A 12,399-nucleotide genomic window follows, 5' to 3' on the forward strand; every position below is an offset into this window, starting at 1 on the left:
TTTGCACTGACTAGCCTATAGTCTATGTTCTGTTCAGTTTGTGGAGAACGCAAAGGGGAGGAGGACCAGAAGTCAACTTTGATAGCTTGCTACTACTATAATTTAATTGATTAAAAACTAAATGTTTCTTGCCCGTGATGTGTTTATCTGAGTTATTAACCTCACAATAAGCCAGAATCGAGTAACTTACATTCTTGTGCTGAAACTTGAAGCAGCAGCCTCGGCACAATCAATCCGAAATGGACAGCTCATGGTGCTGAAAGTAGATACATTTGAGTATGCATAATTAATTTCAACCATCCTCATTTAATTAGACTTTACTAACAACAAGAGGTCTTTGTGTTGGAGCCTATTTCTTTTTATTTAAGAAATTAGGTAAGCCTACCTGTTTGACAGACGAAATTAGGCTATGGACTGCTATAGTAAGTTTTAAGTTCCTCGGCGTACACATCACGGACAAACTGAATTGGTCCACCCACACAGACAGCATTGTGAAGAAGGCGCAGCAGCGCCTCTTCAACCTCAGGAGGCTGAAGAAATTCGGCTTGTCACCAAAAGCACCCACAAACTTCTACAGATGCACAATCGAGAGCATCCTGTCGGGCTGTATCACCGCCTGGTACGGCAACTCGGGGGCAAACTACCTGCCCTCCAGGACACCTACACCACCCGATGTGGAAGGCCATAAAGATCCTCAAGGACAACAACCACCCGAGCCACTGCATGTTCACCCCTCTATCATCCAGAAGGCGAGGTCAGTACAGGTGCATCAAAGCAGGGACCGAGAGACTGAAAAACAGCTTCTATTTCAAGGCCATCAGACTGTTAAACAGCCACCACTAACATTGAGTGGCTGTTGCCAACATACTGACTCAACTCCAGCCACTTTAATAATGGAAATTGATGTAAAAATATATCACTAGCCACTTTAAACAATGCTACTTAATATAATGTTTACATACCCTACATTACTCATCTCATATGTATATGTATATACTGTACTCTATATCATCTACTGCATCTTGCCATCTTTATGTAATACATGTATAACTAGCCACTTTAAACTATGCCACTTTATGTTTATATACCCTACATTACTCATCTCATATGTATATACTGTACTCTATACCATCTACTGCATCTTGCCTATGCCGTTGTCACGCCCTGGTCGAGGTATTTTGTGTTTATCTTCATTTATTTGGTCAGGCCAGGGTGTGGCATGGGGTTTTTGTATGTGGTGTGTTGGTATCGGGATTGTAGCTTAGTGGGGTGTTCTAGTTAAGTCTATGGCTGTCTGAAGTGGTTCTCAATCAGAGGCAGGTGTTTATCGTTGTCTCTGATTGGGAACCATATTTAGGCAGCCATATTCTTTGTGTGTTTCGTGGGTGATTGTCCTTAGTGTCCTTGTTCCTGTCTCTGTGTTAGTTTACACAAGTATAGGCTGTTTCGGTTTTCGTTACGTTCATTACGTTCTTTGTTTTTGTAGTGTTTGTAATTGATTCGTGTTTTACGTTTGTTTATTAAACATGGATCGCAATCTACACGCTGCATTTTGGTCCGACTCTCCTTCACCACAAGAGAACCGTTACAGCCGTTCTGTACCATCACTCATTCATATATCTTTATGTACATATTCTTTATCCCTTTACACTTGTGTGTATAAGGTAGTAGTTTTGGAATTGTTAGGTTAGATTACTCGTTGGTTATTACCGCATTGTCAGAACTAGAAGCACAAGCATTGAGCTACAATCGCATTAACATCTGCTAACCATGTGTATGTGACAAATAAAATTGGATTTGATTTGATATCCATAGATGTGTTGGTCAACGGGGTGGCAGGTAGCCTAGTGGTTAGAGTGTTGGACTTGTAACTGAAAGGTTGCAAGATCAAATCCCCAAGGTGAATATCTGTTGTTCTGTCCCTGAACAAGGCAGTTAACCCACTGTTTCTAAGCTGTCATTGAAAAAAATAATTTGTTCTTAACTAACTTGCCTAGTTAAATAAATGTAAAAAAATCATGATTCCTCCACCCACCATGTACTCTTTAAATAGCCTACCTCCATGTCAGTGAAGGGCTGTTAAGTTAAAACCAAGACTTGAATTGAGGGTGTATGGCATTTTTTTGTACCCAATTTTGTGATTACGATCTTGACTCATCGCTGCAACTCCCCAACGGGCTTGGGAGAGGTGAAGGTCAAGCCATGCATCCTTCGATACATTACCCGCCAAACCGCGCTTCTTAACACCCGTTTGCTTAAGCAGCTGCACCAATGTGTCGGAGGAAACACTGTTCAGCTGACGACCGAAGTCAGCCTGCAGGCGCCCGGCCCGCCACAAGGAGTCGCTAGAGCTCGATGAACCAAGTAAAGCCCCATGGCCAAACCTTCCTGACGCTGGGCCAATTGTGCTCTGCCCTATGGGACTCCCGGTCACAGCCGGTTGTGACACAGCCTGGGATCGAACCCCAGGCTGTAGTTAAGCCGCAACACTGTGATGCAGTACCTTTTTATGGGTTTTTGTGACACCTCCAATGTGGGGCTCTTACAGTCACTTGTTTTTTTCAAGCGTTCAGGGAGGGTTTAGGTCAAATATATTTTGTTGAAGGGAGGGCCATCCATTTTCCTAACAGAGAAGTCTTATTTTCTCCATGTAACCCTTATTATAAATAATGTTTACTCCCTAACATTCCATTGTATCATGAAATACTAAAATACTACACACTGTTAAGCTCAATAGGAACTCCAATATGCAGTGAGGTGATTCATACATTTCATAAAGAGGATACTTATTATGTTGTCTCTTTTGTGCACTATGTATAGAGTAAATCCATCCGAATGATAGAGACATCTAAACTGACCGAGAGTGTGGATTTGAGGTTTTGAACACCCTGCTGTCCTTGTCTGGCCTGATGCATCAGTGTGTTCTTGACTGCAGTGATATACTGACTGCGTGTGTGTGTGTGTGATGAGAGGAGGGGAGTGGCTGGCTGGCTGACTGAGTGTGTCAGCCACAGGATGCTACTATGATATAGTGCTGTGGCGAACCAAGCTTTTCTCAGCTCACAGCCAGGCCTCATTTACACAGCAAGGCGTCAGGATCAGATCTGATCACCATGTGACCAGAAAGTGTGAGAGTCAGTTTGATTGAGTTGGATAACATCCTTGAGTGATCACGGGCTAAAATGAGTTGCCTAGTGGCGTGATAATCACCTATTTTGCAGAACTTTTAAAGACATGAATTGAAGAGCCCATTTATCTTGAGAGGCGATTGACAGCGACACTTCTTGTGCCGAGCTGATTGTAGTCTCTGATCACTGGGCCGGATTCAGTTCACACCTGGTTACCCGATTTTACCACCTCCGCTGAGGGGATGGATCAATAAGCCTGTTTTAACCCAGTCAAGCAAATCACAGTGTCGCTGCGAACGGATGATTTGGATCTTTACGCAGCTCTGGTGCCTTTCAAGGGGAGCAATAATGAAGATTTTTATCCCATGGTCTTTAACAGCACTTCAGGGGGACAGAGGCCACCTGATCCTGGAAAATATTCCCATTCTTGTGGTTCTTTCTCTCCACCATTTCCTCCAGATCCTCAGCTGATGTTTCAATTCCACTCTCTGTCCCCTCCTTCAGGGACTGTTTAGGTGCCCTAATTTGTAAAAACCTGCCCCATGATGCATTACACTCAGTCGTTTGTGTGAAGGTGTCGTTGACTGTGTGTGGTGTAATATGTCATTTCAAACCAGTATATGAACAGAATGTAACCTGCAGAGGTATTTCTGAACCCTTGTTTTGTCAAGTAGGCTATCCCGCAAGTTTTCAGTGTGTATTTGTTAGTATGCTTACATTGTAATGAGTACTGTTTAACACCCACTGATATAATTCATTCCTGTGTTAAATCCTGGATGTGTTTAATTTCTCAAAATCCTGTGATATGTGGCCTAAGGCAGGCAGGTCGTATTGAATTTCTGCTTCATGTTTACCTATTTCTCCTTACCCATCTAACATGCTTAAGGAGGGAAATAACTAATAATCACTTATGCAACACTCACTTTCTGTCATTTCACCATTTGTTTATTTTTTGCTCCAGACCGGCAGCTGTAACAGTGGCTGTTTTAAAAAGCAGTGACCTTGTTCAAGACTCGGCCTGGTATTGACGCAAGTGCCCCTCTAAAGGAAGTCAATGAGATGTGGAGGGACAGTTGAAGCCGGCAGTCCTGTATTTCTTAAAATGAGCTTATTATCCCTAATTAGGAGCCCATTCTAACTGGAAATGACTCCTCGCCCGGGCTTCTGATGAAGCCGTCGCTTGCCGAGTGTAAGAGTGGCTTCAAGTAGCTCGGTGATTACCTATAATTACCTGGTCAATTAGAATACAGACAGCAGGACCACAGATGAGATCAGATGAGGACACTGTTAGATTTCTTCACTTTGTCTTTGTCCAGGAATATAGCTGTTTTGTCATTATACAGCACACCCCAACTCTCACTGGCATATATGTTCTCACCAATTACTCTTTGAAGCAACAAGACGAGATGAAAGTATGACTAAAACAGGACAAGGCGAAAGTGGCAACAAGACGAGATGATAGAACGTGGCTAAAACAGGACAAGGTGAAAGTGGCAACAAGACGAGATGATAGAACGTGGCTAAAACAGGACAAGGTGAAAGTGGCAACAAGACGAGATGATAGAACGTGGCTAAAACAGGACAAGGTGAAAGTGGCAACAAGACGAGATGATAGAACGTGGCTAAAACAGGACAAGGTGAAAGTGGCAACAAGACGAGATGATAGAACGTGGCTAAAACAGGACAAGGTGAAAGTGGCAACAAGACGAGATGATAGAACGTGGCTAAAACAGGACAAGGCGAAAGTGGCAACAAGACGAGATGATAGAACGTGGCTAAAACAGGACAAGGCGAAAGTGGCAACAAGACGAGATGATAGAACGTGGCTAAAACAGGACAAGGCGAAAGTGGCAACAAGACGAGATGATAGAACGTGGCTAAAACAGGACAAGGCGAAAGTGGCAACAAGACGAGATGATAGAACGTGGCTAAAACAGGACAAGGCGAAAGTGGCAACAAGACGAGATGATAGAACGTGGCTAAAACAGGACAAGGCGAAAGTGGCAACAAGACGAGATGATAGAACGTGGCTAAAACAGGACAAGGCGAAAGTGGCAACAAGACGAGATGATAGAACGTGGCTAAAACAGGACAAGGCGAAAGTGGCAACAAGACGAGATGATAGAACGTGGCTAAAACAGGACAAGGCGAAAGTGGCAACAAGACGAGATGATAGAACGTGGCTAAAACAGGACAAGGCGAAAGTGGCAACAAGACGAGATGATAGAACGTGGCTAAAACAGGACAAGGCGAAAGTGGCAACAAGACGAGATGATAGAACGTGGCTAAAACAGGACAAGGCGAAAGTGGCAACAAGACGAGATGATAGAACGTGGCTAAAACAGGACAAGGCGAAAGTGGCAACAAGACGAGATGATAGAACGTGGCTAAAACAGGACAAGGCGAAAGTGGCAACAAGACGAGATGATAGAACGTGGCTAAAACAGGACAAGGCGAAAGTGGCAACAAGACGAGATGATAGAACGTGGCTAAAACAGGACAAGGCGAAAGTGGCAACACGACGAAATGATAGAACGTGGCTAAAACAGGTTTGACGCTGAACACGAGTTTCACCATTCGCGCACTGGGCTTCAAATGTCGTACATCATACTCCCAGTCCTTTCATGTGTCAAGCCATACATTAAACACTTCAGGTACACCATGGCTTCCTCTCACTCTCGTAGCTAATGATGGTGAAAACAAAGTGCCATAGCAACGCAAACACCTGGCGGGAGGGGGCTGTTGGCGCTGCTTCAAAAGGCTGCCTCGGGCCTTTTACCTCCTCTCTGAAGCCTCTCCACAGCTCTTACGTCCGCCCTGTACGGTTGTAAACCCCACCCCGCTGCAGATGATGGCTGGTAGGAAAACGTACTATAAATCCCCCGAAGTTTTCCTTGACAAGATTTTGCCCCATTTAACGTGAAACGCAACGGTGACACATGACATCAAATGCAAAGGTGTCAACACTGGTTTTGCTGCAAGATGAAAGAGTTTGGTGCTGTATGACTGAATGTACAACGTCATGTAATCGTGGTGGTTTATAGACTGAGCAGCAGGAGGGTAGCACCATGGTCATTCTGCGTGATGCCAACGACGTCCAATGCTGATGATGCCATTGCAGGATACAGCAGGGAAAGAATCCCCAGGTCTGGACTGTGATAAATTCAATTGCAATCAACTACAGTAGCTGGTGCGCAATGGTACTAAACAGTGCTGTTTTTTGTGAACCCCAGACAAAACAAAATCTTAGTTATCATTTCGTTAGAATTACACCAAGCGCTACCTTAGTAAAAAAGCAAAGACGAGGTGAATAGTGGAAGGTAGCATAAAACAGGACAACATGCCTTGTCACAACGTGACTATTTGTGACACACCTCACCTGCTTTGTTCACAGTGTGGCTGGAATACCAAGGCCAAGAAGACTAAAGGTCTCACCTCTTCATACCCACAGTGCATCTCCCCTCAGCTTTTTCCCTTTTGTCTCCCACCTCCAAACCGGCCTCTTACATAATTGCGGGTGGAAACTTGACTCTGTGAAACAGACTCCTGTGGTTGTCACATATAATATATTATTATAAAGGAGGATTGAAAGAAAGACAGGGACAGAGAGGGGGAAGACTCTGGAAAGGTGAGCAATATATACTACTTATTCTCCTATTGACAAAAGGATAAATAATAAACTGCATTGCTGCCATGGAGGACATTTTATATGCCGCTGATTCCTGCCAGTACTTTGACTCCTACCAAGGATAAATGACCGACCTCAGTGAACCTCTGTGCTCTTCTTATTTCACAGAATGAATGGGTGAATCAGCCAAAACTAGAGCCATGCGGAATTTTGCTTAGGGATTGCCATCCAATATTATTCCATTTACGTCCCTTTTGCGGCTGTGTCATCTGTCAACTCCATTAGCTTGGCCACTAAGTATATCCCTACCTAATCTCGGTTACCCAGGAGTAAAATATGCGCAAAAGTTTGTTATGTCCACGAGAGATAAATCCCTACCTTATCGAGAAAGGACAAAAGAGCAACGCATGAATACGAGAAGGTGCGTGACACCCACGTACGTGACAAACCAGATGGCAACAGTGTGTGACATCCTCTCCATTAACAACACTCATTACCTGTCCCCATCGTGGCGGTCTTTAATATGTATGTCCAATTAGAGGTTCTATCTCTAGAGGGTACCGATGACGGGTGAACAGGAGTGTTGTCCAACTGAGACATTGGCAAGGATTTCAACTCGAGGAGCACTTGCATAGTAGAGAGTGGGGACTCAAAGACAGTGATTTAGTGACGTAGAGTGCGGAGAGCAGTTACTCATGTGGAGACAGCGTATGATCACCGCCTTTCAAAAGAGAGTTGCACTTGATGTCGCTCTCTGGCCAAAAATGACAGGGCTGCACAGAGAGTGGGATGTGATTATACCGTCCTATGTGGTGTAACCGGGTAGGACTTGGCTTCCCTGTCGGGGTTCGAGCCAGCTAAAGATGACTTTCAGTTGCACCCACCCTGTCAGCGCCCACACATGCGCATCGGAAAGTTGTCAATCTAAATGCTCATACTGTACAGAAGCCCTTTAATTGTACCCACTGTTTCAGAGGTCTCTGAAATGACCAGTAAATGAAAACACGCAACCCAAAAGGACGGACGGATGAAAGACGATAAAATATGAATTACGGCCGTTATAATATACTGACACCCAACAACCAGCCGTCTAAAGCAAAAGTACAACACATTCTGTTGCCTCTTCTCAATGGCACGTCTATGGAGTTTACTCTGGGGAGGAAACCCTTGTACAACACGTATGCCATTGTGTGTCCTGTACAGTGACTTGTTCTTGTACTTCCAATGAGCAGACGATTAAGCCCCTTTCTTGCACACTGAAGCACACGTATAGAACAATAACCTGTGTATATATACACGAGTGAGGGAGTACTTACCAGGAAGAACTCTATGGAACCCGATGACAGGGCCTGGCGGAAAGAAACTAGCGGAGTCACAAAATATAATTATGTGCAGGAGAAAAGTAACAATATCCCTATACTGTCCATGGACTCTGGTAGACAAAGCACACCTGTGTAACACGCCCTCTACAGCTGAAAACTCAGGAGGAGTCCTGATATTGATCAATAGTAGTCCAATATTTCAATAGGCTGTCTGTCCCGCACTCTCCTCTGATCCCAGGACGAGAGGAGAAGAGCCTGTCAACTGCACCCATCCCATGATCATTATCCTAGCGAAAGATGGTCACTCGAGATGTGTATCCCACCCCTCCAAAATAACGTGCCCCTCAGCTCTGAACGCGTTTACCTTTATGCCTCTGAAGCTACCCAGAGGCTGAACAACAACAGAGAGCTGATTTCAGTTCAGGTAGACCTCCGCACTACAGAAAACAGAGAAAGTAGGACGGGTGCTCTACAACAATGGACAAAAATCCAACAAAAGGGCCTACCAAGAAACACTTCCAAAAGGAATCCGTTGAGGCGGAGCTGATTTCATCATGAAGTTACCAGATATTTACCTAGTAGGGGAAATGTGATGAAGCTGGGTTGACACCTTAGATTGTCCTGCGTTATATTACATCACCTTTACTAATACTGCGCCTCTACATCTGTTGTAATGATTACCATCTTGAAACACAAGATACGGAGAAATTGCTTCCAATGTATACTGTCGGGTATGTACAGAAACAGTCAAGTCTGACTTGACAGGTTTATCTGAGAGGTAGATCCTATGACAATGCCCAACTGATCCTGGTAGCTTATTCACAATGGTAGCTTTACTAGGCCAATTTGTACATTTTTGAAGGTAAGAATCCATTTGCATGGATCCATAAGTCCTGTAAGGTATATAACCCCACGCTCCTGTTTGACCATAATTTGCGCCAATTTTTTTTAGCTTGAGTACATAAGAAGGACGTCAGATCTTCCAGGGGTCCAGCTAGAACTATGAAGTTTGCGGGCAACTTTTGACTACATAAGAATTGGCACTATTATCAATGTCATTGCTTTACCTTTTTGGTTTTCAAGGGGATGGAGTCCAGGACAAAAGGTCCTTGACGTCAGGAAACCGGATAAAACTATGACCCTGACTGACTCACCACTTACACTGGTAGCATCCAGTTCTGACTGAGGCACCCAGGGCTCCTCTGTCATTATGGGAACACTACACTCCGCTTTCCAGACACCAGCCTTGGGATGCCATGGTAACAGATTTAGCATGGTGGATGAATGAACACACAGTGAATGTAATGAATGACGGATATTTGCCGTATGCTTTTGTTGTCAGGTGTGAAATAACTGTAAGTATATCTTTATATGGCAAAATATGTTGTCTGTTCTTACAGGAAAAAAACGACACCCATTGAAGCGTGTACTTTCAGTGAACAATCATATCGAAATGGCTAAGAACCGTTACCGTGTCCATTTTCGGTCTATGTTTTCCTGAGGTAATTGGAGTAATCATTTCGGATACTTCATGTTTTAAGAATTGAGGTCAAATCGGGGTCATGTTGTTTTACAAGACAACATGCACTGAGTAGGCTTTCAATGACCCAAAAGCCCATAGAACCACTTCAAATTACACGCAAACATGGAATAAGATTCAATGTTTGTTTCTTTCCATGCGTAAAATCCTGTTTTCGAGAACATAACATACTCCCTGATTCCCCAGACTATTGTGTACTGTATGTCTCCGAGAAGTGAGTCAACATTTTATTATTATTTTCCAGACCAATATTTTTACCACTTGGAAGATAATGTGCATATAATCTCATTTGTTACAGTAGCTTGAAGTTTATTCCCCTCACGATTTCTTCTTCCCACACAGCAAAAGTCGGCAGTTTTGGTGTTTTCCCCCATATTCCATTTTACTATGAAGTACTCCTATTTTTTTTTTTTTAGCACAGTGATTTACTCCCTTTCTTTTTCCCGTGTTGAATGTCACATATCCAATGACATTTTTCCTAAATGTCAGATTTTGAAAACCATACTGAGATACACATACGGTCACAGCTTATTTTTTGTCTGTTTGAACACACAAAGCTTCAGGTCAGTCCTGTATCAGATTGGCATTGGATTGCACCACTACCCAGACTACTCTCTACCTGTCTGTGTGTCATAAAGGACGTTTCAGCCATCTCTTGAATATTGCACCAAACAAATACTCTCAAACTGCAATTCAATTTCCTCGTGTTCTGTCCTGAATTGATGAAATTGACATTTTTTTAAAAAGGTTGAGAAAATGTACTCCAGATTTATGGAAACATGGCGAGGACTCTGGAACTCCTCGGCCTCTTTGTGTCAACAAACAAAACAGTTTGTTGTGTTTGCAACATCTGTGTCCAAGTAACACAATATTTTCATTTATGGTGTGTGAGCACAGACAGTAAAAGAAGACGTTCAGGATCCAGATATCGATGGCCTTTACTCTAAAAGGAAACTGAGCACCAGAAGTGAAACTGCCCGGTGTGGCAAGGCAGTGTTTGAGTGACTGGGTGTATCCTATGGAAATCAAAGCCCGGTCTTGGATGGGTGCTCACTGCACAGGCCAGCTGGAACAGGCCTCAAAAGAGCTCCTTCAAAACCGTTGCCAACAAATCGTCTGCAGTCTGCACCAAGGTCAGGTTACGTAAGGAGCATATATGACAAAACCACTCCTGCCACCCTGCCCACTTCATTTTGTAGTTACCACAGGAGCACAGTGGTGAGGATGTTGTCCGTGGTCGGGAGAACAGCACTAGAGTTCACAGCACCTGGACACCACCTTGTTCATGAGGCCGTGTCACACAGCCTGACCCCAGGCTAAGTGTTTGGCTCTCTCCGTCTGGGCGCCCTGCCCGGGCTAACATGCTGTGTCTAATCAATCACAGAGTCCTGTAGTCTGTCCACCTCCATCGCTCATAGACGTAATACACTCAAGCTGAAGGGTCTGTATCAAAACAGATTTTTTTTAAAAAGCTCTGTTCAGGGACCTGCTCTGAGTCTGGTCTCAGCTTTTTGTTCTTGTCACCTGCGAAAGCTTAGCAGTAATAGCTTGGTCTTATTTTTTAGTTGGATCTGACTGGTCCTCAGCACAGCAGCATAACGCTCAGGGGGTAGTCCAGACAAGACGATAACCTAACCACCACCAAAAACCACCTCAGAAAGCTTTCATCAGTACTGTAACCATGGACATCACTCTTCCTCTCACTAAAACAATGAACACATACACTACTAATCTTCATAGCCTAAACCCAGATCTTCTTAGTTCACCCAGGGCTGAACAGATCCTCAGGACCGTTTTGACACAGTTATTTCTGCAAGGTGTATCCCTTTGAATACAAGGGAAATGCACAAGGTATTCATCAGCATTTGTGTCATGTTTCTGAAACTAGTTTTGGAGGTGACGTGAGGTTGCGAGCCTTAGCCCATGATGCGGTCACATCCTGCACCGCTCTCTCGTTCAAAAACGGACCATAACAAACCTCTGTTTCTATATTCATAGGGATACTAGCGGAGGATGAGTCACCCATCTGATCACACATGTTGGGAAGCAGTGACCTTTCCGGTTTCCTGTGTGATAGGACAGAGACGCATTATGGTGATCAGATCGGAGAATGTTGCCTCTGCCTCCCCGCTCTGAACCCTTTAGTTGAGTCAATACAGCTAACTCACTGGGACTTGATGTTTATGGATAACGAACGTTGAATCAATATACTTATCATGTACGTCAGAGGCTGGACAATATGATGTGTACTACTGCCCCAAATTATACTGAGGATACACATACCTAGCACAGTTATACCAAAGGAAATATAATACATATTTAATGCAGCAAATGTTTATGGACAGAACAACTGTTTGTCTGTGGTTACCAGTAAATGCTACATTATAAATATACTTCACACCAACACGCTTGTTAGCAGTTAGCTAAGCAGTTGCCAATAAAATAATATACAGGGTAGAGGGAGAAGAACTAAATATACGTTTTAAACTAGCTATAAAGATACACTATAAATACAAAAGTATGTGGTCACCCCTTCAAATTAGTGGATCCGGCTATTTCAGCCACACCCGTTGCTGACAGGTGTATTACAAGTCAGTTTGCCAGTTTCCAACAAGTCAGTTTGTAAAATGTTTGGCCTGCCATAGCTGCCCTGGTCAACTGTAAGTGCTGTTATTGTGAAGTAGAAATGTCTAGGAGCAACAACGGCTCGGCCGCGAAGTGGTAGACCACACAAGCTCACAGAACGGGACCGGCGAGTGCTAAAGCGAGTAGCACATAAAA

Source organism: Oncorhynchus nerka, linkage group LG28 (assembly GCF_034236695.1).
Source record: "Oncorhynchus nerka isolate Pitt River linkage group LG28, Oner_Uvic_2.0, whole genome shotgun sequence".
Taxonomy (NCBI): domain Eukaryota; kingdom Metazoa; phylum Chordata; class Actinopteri; order Salmoniformes; family Salmonidae; genus Oncorhynchus; species Oncorhynchus nerka.